Source organism: Nycticebus coucang, chromosome X, assembly GCF_027406575.1.
Source record: "Nycticebus coucang isolate mNycCou1 chromosome X, mNycCou1.pri, whole genome shotgun sequence".
In the NCBI taxonomy this organism is placed as follows: Eukaryota; Metazoa; Chordata; class Mammalia; order Primates; family Lorisidae; genus Nycticebus; species Nycticebus coucang.
The window spans coordinates 62,627,185-62,647,828 of NC_069804.1; the positions used below are offsets into that span (position 1 = coordinate 62,627,185).

The window sequence follows — 20,644 nt, forward strand, 5'->3', positions numbered from 1 at the left end:
AGAGATCACATTTCTTGCTGGTGAAGAGGATGTTGAGCACTAGCCTGGTTTCACTAAAAGCAACACTGAAAGTGAGAGAGGTAACTTGCCCAAGGCAAAACAACCAACAAATGGCACTGAGAGGACCTGAACCCAGGTCAGTGGAATACCCATACTCAGAGCCTTAAATACTACTATATAATTCCTCCTATTTTTTTTTTTTCAGTCCCAGAGTATCCTTTCCAACCTTCCTCAGAAACATATGTTAGGTATATTACAGTATCATGTTCATCTATGGAGGTAAGTCTAAATAGATATCCATATATCTATTTAGGTATTTTCATGAAGTTTCACAGGATATATACTTATTTCATTGTTATGAGATTAATGTAAAGTTTTTTTAATTATATTTTCATTAAATTCATACATGTATATGGCAGCAAGTCAAATAGTACAGGAGAGCATATGATAAAAACTAATACTCCCTTGCCTCATTCTTCTCCATCTCCATCCCTCTCCCTCAAAGCTACCTTTTCACAATTTTTGGTTTAATTCTACCAGTTATTCCTTTCACAACTCTAGAGAATATGTATTTAATGTTTCTTGGTTTATTGACTCCCCAAGATGGCAATGAAGATTTTATTTATGTGCCTCACTTTTCCCTTCACTTCCCTGCAACAGTTAACATTGATACTCCTTTTTTGTTCTTGTCTAATTTTGTAACTTGGAAAAAGTATAGTCAGTCCTCTATTTCTTATTCCATCCATTTTTGACATATAATTTTAACTGTCCACTTTTGAGGACAAGGATATTAGGGCCACTACCCTTACACTGTCCATTTAATGCTTTACATTGTCAGTTTCATCTTTCCTTTTACATTGTTCAGATTGTTAACATTTACATTCTGTTCTGCAGCCACAATCAGGTCTTCCCTGCTTTGTCTTCCCAGATTAACTCTAAAACCTGAAAACGAATAAATAGTGTTCATGTTATCATAACTACAATATTAAATATTTTTCAAAATCTAGCCAAGCAGTGATCTAGAAATATTCTTCTTTCTCTACAAGTCCAATGTCACAATCATTTGGTCTCTCAAAAGAGGAGTGTTTCTACTATCAAGGTCAAATGAAATCTCTTTTATAGTCCATCTGCTGGTTATAATCATGTTATATTTTATTTTGCTTTTTATTTAGACCAAAACTTTTTTGGATAACTACACATACACAGTACACACATAGAGTTTCTAAGAGGCTTTCTTTTTTCCTTGAATTATACGCTTTTATTATATTCAACTAATTCAACAAATATTTATTAAGTGTCTACTATGTGCTGGGCACTGTTCTAGGAGTTAAGGATATAGCAGTGAGAAAGACAGACAGCAATCCTTGCCCCCTATGAAGCTAGTTCTAGTGAGAGAGAGGGAGAGTTAAATAATCAGATCAATCAGTAAAATACATAACAAATCAAAATATGTGATAATTGCTATGGAGAAAAGTAAATCAGGTTAAAGGGATAGGGAATGCTAGTGAGAGTGGGAGGTAATTTGGTTTTAAAATAGGGTAGTCACAATAATGTATTACATATTTCAAAATAGCTAGAAGAGACAACTTAAAATGTTCCCAACACACAGAAATGATAAGAACTCGAGGTGATAGATATCCTAAATACCCTGACTTTATCATTACACAGTCTACGCAATTAAAAAAAAATCACATGTACCCCATTAATACATATAAGTATTATATATTAGTAAAATAAAGTTTTAAATAAATATATAGGTTGGTTAGAGAAAGATTCACTGAAAAGGTAGCATGTGAGCAAAGACTTGCAAGAGGTGAGAGAGCTAGCGAAGTGAGTACCTGGGGGTGGGAGGAACATTCTCAGCAGAAATAGCAGTGCAAAGGCCCTGGGAAAGAATCATGCCTGACATTTTCTTCATGCTTGACATTTTTGAAGAACATAAAGGCCAGGGTACTGGAGAAAGGCAGAGAGGAAAGGAATAGGAAATAAGGTCAGATAAGTAATGAAGGTTTGCTTCACCAATCCCTATCACAGAGGGCCCTGTAAACCACAGGCGTTTTTTGAGAAGAGAGGGGAGAGGATCTGACTTGGGTTTCAAAAGGATTCCTCTGGGGGCTGCGCCTGTGGCTCAAAGGAGTGGGGCGCTGTCCCCATATGCCAGAGGTGGCAGGTTCAGGCCCAGCCTGGCCAAAAACTACAAAATAAAAAAGGATTCCTCTGGCTTTGGTGAATGAATATACACTGGTTAGGGGAAGAAGAAGGAATGACAAAGGCAGAAGCAGGAGAACCTGTGAGGAAGCTACTGCAATAGTTATTTGGGCTGGATCCATAGTTTCCTGGATTCATTGTTCTGAGCACCTGTCTGGAAAACCTTATTTGGCTGTAAGAAATAAATTTCTAACATATTTTTTATAAAGTTTCCTTCATTGTTTTTGTTCTCTCTATCTAGAACGATTCAAATTTTTTTTTTTTTTTTTTTTTTTTAGTTTATTGGTTTTAGAGTTAATCTGGGGAGACAACCTGCTGGATCAATCTATATCTCTTAAGTTTTCTCTTAACATTTTCTGTTCTTTTGGGTTTTTTGTTTTCATTTGTTTGTTTGTGTGCTTGCTTTTGCCATACACTCTGGGAGATTTCCTCAATGTTATTTTCCAGTGCTTGTGTTTTTTTTTTTTAATTTTAGCAACTTATTTTCACTTTCTAAGGAGTCTCTTTTCTGTGCTTGTTCTTGTTTTATGACATCTGGTTCTTGTTTCATGCATGCTATATCTTCTTGAATCTTGTTGAGAATATCATCATTTTCCCCTAAAGTTCTCTTTCGTTTCCCAGATGACAAAATTGCTCTGGAGTGAGTTGTTTGTTTATTTAAGTCTTTTGCTTTCATGCTACAGTCTTCCTTAATTTGTTTGCAGATTCTTGGTTGTTCATTCATATTTAAGAGAAAAGGACTGGATAGCTGATGTGGATTTACTTATATAGCAATAGCTATATAAGCAGAGTTGTTCTCTAGCTAGGGGTCTCTCTCAGGAGGAAACCCCAACAGAAAACTTTGTCTGGACTTGAGGGAGGTGGCAGCTGACAGGCTTTGGGACCCCTGAATGTCAGAATGTGAAGACTTTGTTGTGTGGTTCCAAGTGCTATATAGGACATGTCTGAGTGTTCTTCAGCAGTTTGTAAAATGTTGTCAGAGGCTTTGCCCTTGAAGGTTAGTGCTGGAGCTATGTGTATTCTATGTGAGTGGCAAGGAAAGAGATGCTGATAGCCCTTGTGCAGATCAAGTACTTTCCTTTTTATCAGCCCCACTCCCACTTCCATCCTTCACAGGTCCTACAGACACTGAGTCCAGAGTACTTCAACTCAGCATCTCCCCACTCCTCCCTTCACCCAAGACTCCAGAGGAACAAGGAGCTTTCCATACTTTTGATCCTTGTCATACTTCATCCTTCCCTCCTCCTAGCAGCTGTTTACTAAACACTTACCATGTGCCAAGCATTCCAAACCTACAAACGCAATCTTTATGACAAGTTTATGAAGTAGATACTATTATTCTTTTCATTTTATGGATAAGGAAACTGAGACTACAGAGTTGCTCAATATTACATAGTAAGTGGCAGAATTAAGATTCAAATCCAGAAGGCCTGAGTCCAGAGCCTGTATTTCAAGCTACTGTGTTATATTCATTCTCAATTCTGACCTAACCTATCTTGGCTTCTGACTATTCTAGAGATTGTAGGTCTAATATCTGTAGAACACCTACGTTATTATCGGACCCCAAGTAATACCCTCCTGACTAGCCTCTCCAACTCCTCTCTCATCTCTGTTGCCTTTTTAAGATGCTCAATGCTAAGTGACCTTTCTCTGGCCCCAGTTCCCAAGCTTCTGTGGATAATAATAGGAAAGAAAAACCCCACCCTGATCCAATACAGAAAATAGACAGACACAGCACTCTGGTGTGCTTAGATTCTATTCATCTTACAGCTGGATGAGCAGGGTGTTGGGGGGATGGGTGGGAGAAGGAGGTATGGAACTGATCCTTCTCCAGGAAAGATGCCAGCCCCAGCTCTTGGACAATCCTGGTTTATATGGGCTTTTTTTTGGGGGGGGCAGTTTTTGGCCAGGGCTGGGTTTGAACTCGCCACCTCTGGCATATGAGGCCGGCAACCTACTCCTTTGAGCCACAGTCGCCACCCTTTATATGGGCTTTAATGCCACATTCCCCACCCTTTAGGATGGTCTCTCCCTCTCAACTGAGGATACTTGGAGGTTTAAAAGAGCAAGGCTTTGGAGATCAAGCTCAGACCTTCTGGATGTGGACAACAGATCCAGGCTAGAGGCAGTATCACGTCTGAGTGGAGGTATCTTATCTGTGTCAGCACTTTGCTCACTATTCCCTGTGAACTGACATACCTGGAACCTCCTGTCCCCCCTCATCAAACACAAAAGTCAGTTCTGAGATGAAGGAACAAAGCTTGGGGATTTAACTACTTGGGGGTGAATTCGTGGAGGTTATCCACTTTGTTTCTTCAGTCCTACAACTGAGAAGCTGGGGCCAGAGAAATTAGGTACTATGTGCTGAGCACATATCAGTTATTGCACCAGGGATCTTAGGATTACTATTTCATTTAGTCCTTAAAGCTAGGCTCTGCTATTATTCACATTGTAGAGAAGAGGAAACAGAGGCTCAGAGATTAAGATGCAGTTAGGAAGTGGCAGAACCAGAATTTTCTTTAATGTTTTCTCTGCTGGGTCACCAGGGTGCCTCAGTGGAGTTTTTTTTTTTTTTTAATTTCAGAATATTACTGGTGCACAGACATCTTGGTTACATAATTTGATGTTGTGCATTTGAAGTCAAAGTTATAACCTTAACTCAGAATGTATGTGTTGTATTAATTAGGGGAGAATTAACCCAACCCCTCCTTCCTCTTGCCCCCTTCCACCTACTTGATTCCCATTGAGTTTTACTTCCACACCTGTACGAAGTATTGATCTACTAGTTTCAATTTAGTATTGAGTACATGTGGTGTTTGTTTTTACAAGCTTGCAATACTTCACTTAGAAGAACAGTCTCTAGTTTCATCCAGGTTGTTACCAAAGATACTTGATCACTATTTTTTAATGGCTGAGTAGTACTCCATGATATATATACACCACATTTTATTAATCCACTCACGTATTGATGGGCATTCATATTGTTTCTGCATCTTTACAACTGTGAATTCTGCTGCTGTAAACATTTGAGTACAGGTGTCTTTATGATAAAATGTCCTTTTTCTTCTCTGGGTAAATACCTAGTAGTGGGATTGCAGGATCAAATGGTAGCTTTACTTTTAGTTCTTTGAGGTATCTCCATACTATTTTCCATAGAGGTTGTACTAATTTGCCGTCCCACCAACAATGTATGAGTGTTCCTTTCTCTCCACATCCACACCAGTATTTGTTGTTTTGGGACTTTTGGATAAGAGCCATTCTTACTGGAGTCAAGTGATACCTCATTGTCATTTTGATTTGCATTTCTCTAATAATTAGAGATGCTGATCACTTTTTCATGTGTTTATTGGCCATTAGCCTATCTTCATTTGAAAAATTTCTGTTTATGTCTTTTGCCCATTTTTAATGGGGTTATTTTGATTATTTCTTGCCGATTTGCTTAAGTTCTTTGTAGATTCTGGTTATCAGCCCTTTAATGGATGTATAGCATGCAAATATTTTCTCCCATTCCATGGGTTGTCTATTTATACTATTGATGGATGTCCTTGGCTATGCAGAAACTTTAATTTGATCAGGTCAGAGTCAGAATTTGAACTTAGGTCTATCTGATCCCAAATTTACCTCATTTCCCATTGCCTCACACATAGAAGGAACTAGATGTGCATTATGTGTGGGTAGATGGAGGGATCATAACTTCAGAAAAGGTAAGGAAAAAGATATCTTATCTGCTGTGTGACCCCAGTTAACACATTTGCAATATGTGGACAGTAATAGTATCTAGCTCATAGACCTGATGTGAGGATTAAAGAAGATGATTGATGCCAAATGCTTATCATGCTTTCAGTGCATGATTGCTTTTATCAGGTGCAATTATTTTTACTTGAGATCCTAAAAAGGAAGAAATAAATATTTATCATAGTGCCTAGCACAGAGTAGGGCTCAATGAATGGTGCCATTCTGCTATATTCTAACTTCTTGCTATTCAAAGTGAAATCTGTGGATGAGAAGTTTTAGCATCCCCTGAGAACTTATTAGAAGGATAGAATTGTGGCCCTCACCCTAGATTTGCTGAATTAGAATCTGCATTAAACAAGATTGCCAGGAGATTCATGTCCATTTAAAGTTAGATTAGCATTTGTCCAGAGAGGTCCCTTGATAAGTGATCTTCTGTGAGCCTTTGGTTATGAGACTTGACAAACCACACTACAATATCAGGCGGATCCACCAAATGGATAGCAGAAGCTGTTTCCCTACTCTAGGCCTCATTTTAGCCACCAGCACCACGAGACCTATCCAGGAATCTTGCGTTCTCAAGTACTAACCCATCAAGGCCAAAGATGGTGTCTACTCAACCCACCTCCTGTCTTCTCTCTCAACTGTGGATGATGAGCTATTCCATGCACTCTACTGTGGTGTCTTGCTATGCCTAAACCTTTGTCACCTCTGTCCTGTTCAATATACATGCTGAAGCCCATGAAGCCATCTTTGACATAGATTTGCCTCACCTTGCCTTGATCTCCAATTTTACCATATAAGTTTATTTACCAACTCACTGCTTCATTCATTGGTACATATGTTTGTTCATTCTTATAGCACAGCATACTGATTAAGAGGATACAGTCTAACATCAGACTTCTTGAGTTTGAATCCTAGCTCTGCCAGCTATGGTACTACTTTTCTGGGAATCTCATTTTACACATTTACAAAAATGGAGATAAAATTAGAACCCACTTCTAAGGATTAAATTATTTAATACATGTAGAAATAGGTACTTGATAATATTAACTTTTTTTTCTTTGAGACAGAGTCTCACTTTGTCACCCTTGGTAGAGTGCCATGGCATCATAGCTCACAGCAACCTCAAACTCTTGGGCTCAAGCAATTCTCTTTCCTCAGCCTCCCAAGTAGCTGAGACTACAGGTACCTGCCACAATGCCCAGCTATTTTTCTTTAGAGATGAAGTCTTGCTCTTGCTCAGGCTGGTCTCAAATCTGTGAGCACAGGCAATCCACTAGCCTTGACCTTTCAGAGTGCTAGGATTACAGGTGTAAGCAGCTTAATTTATTTATTTTTTTGTGAAAACCCTTAGGCAAATTTTATTTCTTCAGGAAGAAAGTACCATGCAAATCAGTACTTAAAATTAAAGCTATATAAGTTTGACAGCACTATAACAATCATAATACCTACACATAGTGACAATGACCACAGGATTGGCACACAAAATTCTATCTGTCTAAATCTATTACTATGTATGATGATAACAACTGTAAAATACAGGGTAGCGCCTGTGGCTCAGTGGGTAGGGCACTGTCCCCATATACTGAGGGTGGCAGGTTTGAACTCGGCCCTGGCTAAACTGCAACAAAAAAATAGCTGGGCATTATGACAGGCGCCTGTAGTCCCAGCTACTTGAGAGGCTGAGGCAAGAGAATCGCTTGGGCCCAGGAGTTGGAGGTTGCTGTGAACTGCGTGATGCCATGGCACTCTACTGAGGGCGATAGAGTGAGACTCTGTCTCTACAAAAACAAAAACAAACAAACAAAAAAAAAAACCCAGAAAACAAACAAAAAAACCCACTGTAAAATACAAATAAACCATCAATTAACTCCATTAAAGTATTCATGAAAACTTGGTTGTTTGGCTGTTTAAAGGCAACATTCTGTCAGTCTAAGGCAGTGGTTCTCAACAGGAACTGTATTAAAGGGTTGCGACATTAGGTAGGTTGAGAACCACTGGTAAGGATATAAAACTGGTTTTCAGCTGTAAGAGCTGCTTAAAAGTCTTTCAGATCATATAATGTTTTTAAAAAGGAATCAGTACATATTCTCATGATGCTTTCCAAAGTGTATCTTCATATAGATTCGACTTATCAGTGGATCCTAGAGGAGAAGCTCTTCTGGAGGAGAGGGTCCAGAGTCCAGTTCAGCAGCACCTTGATATCAACACTGACATCCTTACCATCTGATGTAGGCCACAAATCAACAATACCCAACTTGGTGTAAATCCTCTAGCTTCTGGAACTCATTCTCCTTCCTACTAGGACAGAGTGTGGATTTTGATATCTGCTGAGAGGTCAATGAACTTCCCATCAGGGACTTGAAGCTGTCTTTGGTGGGAAATTGGTCCTTGATGAATGTGGTCTTGCAGCAGTCAGCAGTCACGCCATCACCCCAGAAGTGCAGCAGGCCCTCTGAGAGGAGGATGGGATTGGGATGGGAGTGGGGTGCACCAACTGCTGCAAGGTGTTGGGGTCCAACAACTGCTACACAGGCTTATTTCTGCTGCTGTGCAGAATGGTCGGCACTGCACTGGCCACCACACGAGGCTCTGGAATTGGGGTGCTGGGTTAACGTACACCAGCCCATCCTGTTGTTGGCCACGAAGTGTCTGGCGTTAATTAAACTGTTCATCTTGCTCAGTTATGCCTTCCATGGTCCTCCTCCAAAGCTGACTGCAGGCTGGTGGCTAGACTTGCACTTGGTTTTTGGTGGCACTTCATTAGACAGAGTTGATCAGCCATTGCTCCAAGTCACGCAGCTTCTCATGACAAATACATCCTGCCCCAGGGACCAACACTGACAGTGGAAGGAAAGCTCAACCCTGTGTTTATAGACTTAAGGATCCTAAGTTAGACTAGTGGTCAGAGCTGCTAGAGACTCCGCATGAATGACTAGATGTGCCCTCCCCACTGAATGGACTCCATGCTGCAAATAGGACCACTGGCTCCACAGCTGCTGAAGCCACTGGGCTCATCTTCAGAAGGTGCCCATGTGACTTGGTGACAAATCCTACTAATTTGTCAATATGCTTATCCCAAGTTTAAAAGCTGATTGTTGGAAGGATTGTTGGCAAATAAGAAAGTTGCTGTCTTGATCACTATAGATTTATAGTATAAACTGAAGTCTGGTAATGTGATACCTCCTGGTTTGTTTTTATTTCTGAGTAATGTCTTGGCTATTTGAGGTTTTTTTTCTGATTCCATATAAAATGAAGCACTATTTTTCAAGATCTTTAAAGTATGACAATGGTGCTTTAATAGACATTGCATTAAATCTGTATATTGCTTTGGGTAATATGGACATTTTAACAATGTTGATTCTTCCCAGTCATGAGCATAGTATGTTTTTCCATTTGTTAACATCTTCAGCTATTTCTTTTCTCAGAGTTTCATAATTCTCTTTATAGAGATCTTTCACATCCTTTGTTGGGTAAAATTTTATCTTCTTTGGCACTACTGTAAAAGGAATAGAGTCCTTAACTATATTTTCATCTTGAGTATTGTGGCATATATAAAAGCTACTGATTTGTAAGTATTGATATCTTGAGACACTGCTGTATTCCTTGATCACTTCTAAGAGTTTTGTAGCCATCGACCCATGAATGGTTTAGCAAACTATGATATATGTATACCATGGAATACTACACAGCCATAAAAAGATGGAGACTTTACATTTTTTATGTCTACCTGGATGGAGCTGGAACATATTCTTCTTAGTAAAGTATCTCAAGAATGGAAGAAAAAGTATCCAATGTATTCAATACTATTATGAAACTGATATATGATCACCTACACTTTCACAAATAATAAAACACAACTATAGTCTAGAAAGGAGGGAAGAGGAGGAGAAAGGAGGGGAGGGGGAAAGCCAGGAGGAGGGAGGGTATTTAGTGGGACTTCACCTAATGTGCACAGTGCAAGGGTACATGTCAAAACTATTAAGAGTAGAGTATAAATGTCTTATCACAACAAAGAAGTAAGTGAGGTGAAGGTTATGTTAACTAGTTTGATGTAAGCATTCCAAACTGTATATAAAATCAGCACACTGTACCCCATAAATGCATTAATGCACACAGTTATGCTATAAATAAATCACTTGTTGTTGATGCAAAATCATCCAAAGCTGAATTCTACTCTCTGGGTGCTACTCTGTTGTACTCAGCCCTGTGTGAAGCACTTCCTATGCATTGTTCCTTTGCACTTCAAAATCACCTCTTCTCTCTCCCATTTGAGTAAAGTCAGTTTTCCTCAGTGTCCATCATTTCTCAGAGGCTAAAATTACAAATGAGAGGGATCAGTCCTGATGCCTGCCTGCACAGACCTCTGCAGAGGCCCCACTAGCGTCCCAGAGAGGGGAATTCAGCCTCCCTGGCACCCACCGGGGCCTCCCAAAGCCAGCTTTATTTATTTATTTATTTATTTATTTTTTTTTTTTCATTGTTGGGGATTCACTGAGGGTTCAACGAACTACATTACATTGATTACATTTGCTAGGTAAAGTCCCTCTTATAATTGTGTCCCGTCCTCAAAAGGTGTGTCACACACCATTACTCACCACCCACCTCCCTCCTTCCCTCGCTCAGCTCTTCCCTTCCTCCACCCCTCACTCCTTTCCTCTCTCTGCTGTTCTCTTTCCTCACACCGTTCCCTCCTTCCCTCTCTCTGCTCTCCCCTTCCCCCACTACCCTCCCTCCTTCCCTCTATCTGCTCTTCCCTTCTCCCACCCCCCAACATGTACTAGGTCATCAACTGTCCTCATATGAGAATTGAGTACATAGGATTCCTGCTTCTCCATTCTTGTGATTCTTTAATAAGAGTAACGTGTTCCACTTACATCCAGGTTAATACAAAGGATGTAAAGTCTCCATCATTTTTAATGGCTGAATAGTATTCCATGGTATACATATACCACAGCTTGTTAATCCATTCCTGGGTTAGTGGCCATTTAGGCTATTTCCACAGTTTGGCGATTATAAATTGATCTGCAACGAACAGTCTAGTGCAAGTGTCCTTATTGTAAAAGGACTTTTTTCCTTCTGGGTAGATGCCCAGTAATGGGTTGGGGAATGAAATGGGAGGCCTAGTCTGAGTTCTTTGAATGTTCTCCATACTTCCTTACAAAAAGGTTGTATTAGTTTTCAGTCCCACCAGCAGTGTAAAAGAGTTCCCTTGTCTCCACATCCATGCCAGCATCTGCAGTTTTGAGATTTTGTGATGTAGGCCATTCTCGCTGGGGTTAGGTAATATCTCAGGGTGGTTTTGATTGGCATTTCTCTAATAATTAGGGATGATGAGCATTTTTTCATATGTTTACTAGTCATTCATCTGTCTTCTTTAGAGACAGTATGATTCATCTCTGTTGCCCATTGATACATGAGATTGTAGGCTTTTTTCATGTGCATTAATTTGCATTCTCTATAGATCCTAGTTATCAAGCTTTGATCTGATTCAAAATATGCAAATATCCTTTCCCACTGTGTAGATTGTCTATTTGCTTTGGTTGTTGTTACTTTAGCTGTACAGAAGCTTTTCAGCTTAATGAAGTCCCATTTGTTTATTTTTGTTGTTGTTGCAATTGCCACGGAAGTCTGCTTCATAAAGTTTTTCCCCAGACTGATATCTTCCAGTGTTTTCCCTACACTTTCATTGAGGATTTTTATCATTTCATGCCTTAAATTTACATATTTTATCCATCTTGAATCAATTTTTTGTGAGTGGAGAAAGGTGCAGTCTAGTTTCAGTCCTTTACATGTGGATATCCAGTTCTCCCAGCATTGTGTGTTCTTGATGGGTTTATCAAAGATTGGGTGGCTGTAAGATATTAGTTTCATTTTCTGGTTTTCTATTTGATTCCAAATATCTATGTCTCTATTTTTGTCCCAGTACCATGCTGTTTTGACCACCATGGGCTTGTAGTACAGCCTAAAGTCTGGTATGCTGATGCCCCCAGCTTTTTTTTTTTATTATTAAATCATAGCTGTGTACACTGATATGATCGAACTGCCTTAGCTATATGGTTTTTTTTCTGGTTCCATACAGAACAAAGAATCATTTTTTCTAAGTCTTTAAAGTACAATGTTGGTATTTTAATAGGGATGGCATTGAATCGGTAGATTGCTTTGGGAAGTATAGACATTATAACAATGTTGATTCTTTATAGCCATGAGCATGGTATTTTCTTCCATTTATTAAGAACTTCTGCTGTTTCTTTCCTTAGGGCATCATAATTTTCTTTATACAGGTTCTTCACCTTTTTTTAGGTACATTCCTAGGTATTTCATTTTCTTTGCAGCCATGGTGAAGGGGGTTGTGTCCTTAATTAGCCTCTCATCTTGGCTGTTATTGGCATATACAAAGGCTACTGACATGTGGACATAGATTTTATATCTTGAGACATTACTGTATTTTTTGATGACTTCCAGGAGTCTTGTGGTTGAGTCTTTGGGGTTTTCTAAGTATAAGATCATATCATCAGCAAGAAGGGAGCATTTGACCTCTGCTGCTCCTATTTGGATGCCTTTTATTTCCTTCTCTTGCCTGATTGTATTGGCTAGAACTTCCAGTACTTCGTTGTATAGTAATGGTGATGGAAGACGACCTTGTCTGGTTCCAATTTTAAGTGTAAAAGCTTTCAGTTTTACTCCATTCAGTAAAATATTAGCTGTGGGTATGTCATGCATAGCTTCCATCAGTTTAAGAAATGTGCCACCTATGCCTGTACTCTTCATTGTTCTTATTAGAAAAGGATGCTGGATTTTATCAAATGCTTTTTCTGCATCTATTGAGAGGATGATATGGTCTTTGGTTTTGCTTCTGTTGATATGGTGAATAATGTCCATGGATTTGTGTATGTTAAACCAGCCTTGCATCCCTGGGATGAAACCTATTTGATCGTGATGTATGACTTTTTTGATGATAAGCTGTAATCTATTGGCTAGGATTTTGTTGAGAATTTTTAAATCTATATTCATTAGTGAAATTGGTCTGAAATTTTAGTTTTCAGCTGGGTCTTTTCCTGGTTTTGGTATTGGGTGATGTTTGCTTTGTAGAACGTGTTGCAGAAGATTCCTTCATCCTCAATTTTTTGGGAATAGTTTCTGCATTATGGAAATAAGCTCTTCTCTGAAGGTTTGATAGAATTTTGATAGGAAGCCACGTGGAACAGGGCATTTTTTTTTGGGGGGGAGATTTTTTTATTGTTTCTTTGATGTCCATGCTTGAAATTGGTCTGTTCAGGAGTTCTGTTTCTTCCTGGCTAAGTCTAGGGAGAGGGTGTGATTCCAAATATTGATCCCTTTTCTTCAAATTGTCAAATTTCTGCACATAGAGTGTTTTGGAGTATTCAGAGATAATCTCTTGTATCTCTGTGGCATCTGTTGTTATTTCCCTTTTATCATTTCTGATTGAGGTTACTAGATATTTTGCTTTTCTATTTCTAGTTAGTCTGGCCAAAGATTTATCTATTTTCTTTATTTTTTAAAAAAACAACTCCTTGTGTCATTAATTTTCTGAAAGATTTTTTTGTTTTTAATTTCATTACTCTCTGATTTAATTTTGGATATATTTCTTCTGCTGCTTGTAGGCTTAGGTTGTTCTTTTTTTTCCAATTCTATAAGATGGCTTGTGAGTTTGTTGATGGGCTCTCTTTCTGTTTTCTGGATGTAGGCATCTAAAGCGATAAATTTTCCTCTCAGGACTGCTTTTGCTTTATCCCACAGATTTTGGTAGGTTGTGTCTTCATTCTTGTTATGCTTAAGAAAGTTAATGATGGGTGGCACCTGTGGCTCAGTGAGTAGGGTGCTGGCCCCATATACCGAGAGTGATGGGTTCAAACCCGGCCCTGGCCAAGCTGCATTGTGGCGGGCACCTGTAGTCCCAGCTACTCGGGAGGCTGAGGCAAGAGAATTGCTTAAGCCCAAGAGTTTGAGGTTGCTGTGAGTTGTGATACCACGGCACTCTACCAAGGGTGACAAAGTGAGACTCTGTCTCTAAAAAAAAAAAAAAGAAAGAAAGAAAGAAAATGATTTCCTCTTTTATTTCTTTCTGCATCCAACTGTCATTCAGCATAAGTTTATTTAATTTCCGTGCCTTTGTGTGGGGTTGAATTGTTTTTGTTGGAGTTGAGTTCCACCTTTAGTGCATTGTGGTCTGAGAAGATACAAGGTGAAATTTCAATTCATTTGATTCTGTTGAGGTTTGCTTTGTGTCCTAGGATATGATCAATTTTGGAGAATGTTCCATGGGCTGATGAAAAGAATGTATATTCTTGGGAATTGCCTGTGGCTCAGTGGATAGGGCATATACTGAGGGACCCATATACTGAGGGTGGTGGGTTCAAACCCAGCCCCAGCCGAACTGTAACAAAAAATAGCTGGTGTTGTGGCAGGCACCTGTAGTCCCACCTACTTGAGAGGCTGAGGCAAGAGAATTGCCTAAGCCCAAGAGTTGAAGATTGCTGTGAGCTGTGATGGCACGGCACTCTACCAAGGGTGATAAAGTGAGACTCTGTCTCTAAAAAAAAAAAAAAAGAATGTATATCCTTTAGCTTTGAGATGGAGTGTTCTATATACATCTATCAAGCACAGCTGTTCTAGAGTCTAATTTAAGTCCCTTCTATCTTTGTTTAATTTCTGTTTAGAGGATCTGTCCAGCTCTATAAGAGGAGTGGTAGAATCCCCTGTTATTATGGTGTTATAGGATATCATATTGCTCAGACTAATTAAGGTCTATTTCAAGAATCAAGGGAGCATTTAAGTTGGGTGCATAAATATTTAGAATTGAAATGTCATCTTGTTATATTTTTCCTTGACCAATATGAAGTGTCTGTGTTTGTCTTTTTGACTTTCATTGCTTTTAAATCCACATGTATCTGAAAATAAGATTGCAACCCCTCTTTTCTTCTGAATTTTGTTTGCCTTCAAAATCGTCTTCCAACCCATAACTCTGAATTTCCATTTGTGTTTTGAGGTAGGTGTGTTTCCTGCAGACAGCAAATGCATGGCTTGTGTTTTTTAATCCAATCTGTCAGTCTATGCTTCTTCAGTGGGGAATTCAAGCCATTAGCATTTATTGAGATAATTGATAAGTGTGGTAGTGTTCTATTCATCTTATTTTGTGAAAGTCCATTGCTTAGTTCTATCTTTTGCATCATTGTGGAAGCTAGGTTCTGTCTTTTAATTTCTGGATGCTTATTTTGCTGGTGGTCCATTGTGATGGTTAGTGTATAGAACAGGTTGAAGTATTTCCTATAGAGCTGGACTTGTTGTGGCAAATTTTCTTAATGTTTGCATATCAGTAAAATATTTAATTTCTCTGTTCTTTTTTCTTTTTTTTTGAGACAGAGCCTTAAGCTGTCACCCTGGGTAGATTGCCATTGCATCACAGCTCACAGCAACCTTCAACTCCGGAGCTTAAGCAATTCTCTTACCTCAGCCTCCCAAGTAGCTGGAACCACAGGTGCCTGCCACAATGCCCCACAATTTTTTGGTTATAGTTGTCATTATTGTTTGGTGGGCCCAGGCAGGATTCAAACCTGCCAGCTCTGGTGTATGTGGCTGGCACCCTAGCCACTTGAGCAACTGGCGCTGAGCCTCTCGATTCATTTTAAAGCTTAGCTTAGCAAGATATAGAATTCTGGGCTGGAAATTGTTTTGCTTAAGTAGATTAAAGGTAGATGACCATTATCTTCTGCTTGAAATGTTTCATTAGAGAAGTCTGCAGTTGTCACACTGATGGATTTGCCCCTGTAGGTCAATTGGTGCTTAATTTTCACAGCTTGCCAAATCTTTCCTATTGTCTTGACTTTGGACATATTCATTGCAATGTGTCTTGGAGAAGTTCCATTTGAGTTGAGCCACCTAGGGTCTGATATCTCTCTGAAAGGAGTGTGTCAGAATCTTTGGTGTTATTTGGGAAATTTTTATGTATAATATTCTCTAGTATGGCTTCCATACCTCTGGGACATTCTTCTTCTCATTCTGGGATACATATAACTTGTATGTTTGAATGCTTCACAAAATCCCATAATTCTGTCAGTGACCATTTTGTTTTTTCTCTCTCTTTTTTTCTGCCTTTTAAACTATCTGAGTTATCTCAGGAGCTTGGTCCCCTACCTCTGAGATTCTTTCTTCTGCGTGGTCTAATCTGTTTTTGATACTTTCTATTGCATCTTTAAGTTCCCTAATTGACTGCTTCAATTCCTTCAGCTCTGCTATATCCTTTCTATATTCTTCATATTGTTCATTTCTTTTTTTTTTTTTTTTGGTTCTTTTTTTACTTGTTTTAATTAAATCATAGCTGTTTACATTGATATAATCATGGGGCATCATTCACTAGCTTCACAGACCGTTTGACACACTTTCATCACACTGGTTAACATAGCCTTCCTGGCATTCTTTCAGTTAATATGCCAAGACACTTACACTCCACATTTACCAAGTTTCACATATAACCTTCTAAGATGCACCGCTGGTGTAATCCCACCAATCCCCTTCCCTCTACCCACTTCCCCCCACCCTCCCCTCCCTTTCCCCCTTCCCCCTATTCTTAGGTTGTAACTGGGTTATAGCTTTCATGTGAAAGCCATAAATTAGTTTCATAGTAGGGCTAAGTACATTGGATACTTTTTCTTCCATTCTTGAGATACTTTACTAAGAAGAATATGTTCCAGCTCCATCCATGTAAACATGAAAGAGGTAAAGTCTCCAACTTTCTTTAAGGCTGCATAATATTCCATGGTGTACATATACCAAAATTTATTAAGCCATCTGTGGATCGATGGGCACTTGGGCTTTTTTCATGACTTAGCAATTATGAATAGGGCTGCAATAAACATTCTGGTACAAATATCTTTGTTATAATGTGATTTTTGGTCTTCTGGGTATATGCCCAGTAGAGAGATTACAGGATTGAATGGCAGATTTTTAGATCTCTAAGTGTTCTCCATATCTCTTTCCAAAAGGAATGTATTAATTTGCATTCCCACCAGCAGTGCAAAAGTGTTCCCTTTTCTCCACATCCATGCGAACATCTCTGGTCTTCGGATTTTGTGATATAGGCTAGTCTCACTGGAGTTAGATGGTATCTCAAAGTAGTTTTGATTTGCATTTCTCTGATGATTAAAGATGATGAGCATTTTTTCATATGTCTGAAGGCCATGTGGCTGTCTTCTTCAGAGAAGTTTCTCTTCAAATCCCTTGCCCAGCCTGTGATGGGATCCCTTGTTCTTTTCTTGCTACTGCGTTTGAGTTCTCTGTGGATTCCGGTTATTAAACCTTTGTCGGAGACATAACCTACAAATACCTTCTCCAATTCTGAGGGCTGTTTGCTTGCTTTGCTTACTGTGTTCTTGGCTGTGCAGAAGCTTTTTAGTTTGATCAAGTCCCAGTAGTATATTTTTGAAGCTGCTTCAATTGCCCGGGGGGTCCGCCTTATGAAATACTCCTCCAGACCGATTTCTTCAAGGGTTTTCCCTGCACTCTCCTCTAGTATTTTTATAGTTTCACATCTTAAGTTTAAATCTTTGATCCAGTGAGTCTATCTTAGTTAATGGTGAAAGGTGTGGGTCCACTTTCAGTCTTCTACAGATTGCCAGCCAGTTCACCCAGCACCATTTGTTAAATAGGGAATCTTTTCCCCACTGAATGTTTTTAATTGGCTTGTCAAAGATTAAATAACGGTAAGTAGCTGGGTTCATCTCTTGGTTCTCTATTCTGTTCCAGAAATCTACTTCTGTGTTTTTGTGCCAATACCATGCTGTTTTGATCACTATCGATTTGTAATATAGTCTGAGGTCTGGTAGCGTAATTCCTCCTGCTTTGTTTTTATTTCTGATTATGTTTTGGCTATTCGAGGTTTTTTCTGATTCCATATAAAACACAGTATTGTTTTTTTCAAGATCTTTAAAGTATGACAGTGGAGCTTTAATAGGGATTGCATTCAAATTATATATTGCTTTGGGTAGTATGGACATTTTAACAATGTTGATTCTTCCCAGCCATGAGCATGGTATGTTTTTCCATTTGTTAATATTTTCAGCTATTTCTTTTCTTAGAGTTTCATAGTTCTCTTTATAGAGATCTTTCACGTCCTTTGTTAGATAAATTCCCAAATATTTCATCTTCTTTGGCACTACTGTGAATGGGATAGAGTCCTTAACTGTTTTTTTAACTTGAATATTGTTGGTATATATAAAGGCTACCGATTTATGAATGTTGATTTTGTAACCTGAGATTGTGCTGTATTCCTTGATCACTTCTAAGTGTTTTGTAGTAGAGCCCCTAGTGTTTTCCAGATATACAATCATCATCTGTGAAGAGCGAAAGTTTGATCTCTTCTGACCCTATATGGATACCCTTGATCGCCTTTTCTTCCCTAATTGTGGTAGCTAAAACTTCACTTACAATGTTAAAAAGCAATGGAGACAATGGGCAGCCTTGCCTGGTTCCCGATCTGAGAGGAAATGATTCCAATTTAACTCCGTTCAATATGATATTGGCTGTGGGTTTGCTGTAGATGGTCTCCATCGGTTTAAGAAATGTCCCTACTATACCGATTTTCTTAAGTGTTCTGATCATGAAGGGATGCTGGATGTTATCAAAAGCTTTTTCTGCATCGATTGAGAGAATCATATGGTCTTTGTTTTTTAATTTGTTTATGTGTTGGATTACATTTATAGATTTACGTATATTGAACCAGCCTTGAGACCCTGGGATAAAACCGACTTTGTCATGATGTGTAATTTGTTTGATGTGTTGCTGGATTCGGTTTGTTGGGATCTTGTTGAATATTTTTGCCTCTATATTCATTAGTGATATTGGCCTATAATTTCCTTTTCTTGTTGGGTCTTTTCCTGGTTTGGGGATCAGGGTGATGTTTGCTTCATAGAACGTGTTGGGTATTCTTCCTTCTTTATCTACCTTTTGGAAGAGGTTGAGTAATTTAGGTCCTAATTCCTCTTTCAAGGTTTGGTAGAATTCTGATATGAAACCATCTGGTCCCCGGCTTTTCTTTTTAGGGAGGTTTTGTATGGTTGATTGTATTTCTGAACTTGATATGCGCCTGTTCAACATATTCACTTGATTCTGGCTAAGTCTTGGAAGGTGACATGCTTCCAAGTATCAGTCAGTTTCCTTCAGATTTTCATATTTCTGAGAATAAAGTTTCTTGTCATATTCTTTAAGGATTTTTTGGATTTCTGAGGAGTCTGTTGTTATTTTGTCTTTGTCGTTTCTGATTGATGAGATTAGAGATTTTACTCTTTTTTTCCTGATTAGGTTGGTCAAAGGTTTATCTATTTTATTGACCTTTTTGATAAACCAGCTTTTTGATTTATTGATCTGTTGTATTATTCTTTTGTTTTCAATTTCATTTATTTCCACTCTAACTTTGGTTATTTCTTTTCTTCTACTGGGTTTGGGGTTGGAATGTTCTTCCATTTCCAGTTGCTTGAGATGTCCCATTAAGTTGTTAACTTTCTCTCTTTCCGTTCTCTTGAGGAAGGCTTGCAGTGCTGTAAATTTCCCTTTTAGAACTGCCTTTGAGGTGTCCCAGAGGTTCTGATAGTTCGTGTCTTCATTGTCATTTTGTTCCAAAAAATTTGTGATTTCTTTCTTAATCTCATCTCTGACCCAGCTGTCATTCAGCATAAGGTTATTTAACTTCCATGTTTTTGTATGAGTATGCAGATTCCTGTTGTTACTCAGCTCAAGTTTTATTCCATGATGGTCCGAGAGGATGCATGGAATAATTTCTATTCCTTTAAATTTACTGAGGTTAGACTTGTGACCTAAGATGTGATCGATTTTGAGTTATGTTCCGTGGGCTGATAAGAAGTATGTGTATTCAGTTTTGTTGGGATGAAATGTTCTGTAGATGTCTGCTAAATCCAAATGTTGGATGGTTAGGTTTAAATCTAAGATTTCTTTGCTCAGGTTCTTTTTGGAGGATCCATCCAACACGGCCAAAGGAGTGTTGAAATCTCCGACTATTATGGAACTGGAGGAAATCAAGTTGCTCACGTCTGTTAGTGTTTCTCTTATAATTTGAGGTGCATTCCGGTTGGGTGCATAGATGTTAATAATTGAAATCTCATCATATTGAGTATTCCCCTTAACAGATATGAAGTGGCCATTCTTGTCCTTCCTTACTTTTATTGGTTTAAAGCCTATTGTATCTGCAAATAAAATTGCAACACCTGCTTTTTTCTGATTACCATTTGCCTGAAATATGGATGACCATCCTTTCACCCTGAGTCTGTACTTGTCTTTTAAGTTAAGATGTGACTCTTGTATGCAACTCTGGCCTGAGTTTTTCTATCCAGTCATCTAACCTATGCCTCTTTAGAGGACAGTTGAAGCCATTGACATTAATGGAGAATATTGATAAGTGTGGTGTAATTTGGGGCATCAAGTTTTTCAAAAGTCCAGTGGACATTTTTAATACTTTCGCCTGTGTGGAAATTGGAGTTTGATCCAAAGTTTCTGAGTGAGTTTACTTTTGTGGTATAGGATTGGGTTGGTCATTATGGAGGGTAGGTCTGAAAATATCCTGAAGAGCTGGTTTTGTTATGGCAAATTTCTTCAACATATGGATATCATTAAAGTATTTAATTTCTTTATCATAAATGATACTCAGTTTAGCTGGATACAGGATCCGGGG

General features: G+C 38.7%; 1 pseudogene; it reads left to right on the forward strand.

Moving 5' to 3' along the window:
- Positions 1-20,644, forward strand: part of LOC128576836 (inter-alpha-trypsin inhibitor heavy chain H6-like) — an 86,560-nt pseudogene that overhangs the window by 6,156 nt on the left and 59,760 nt on the right.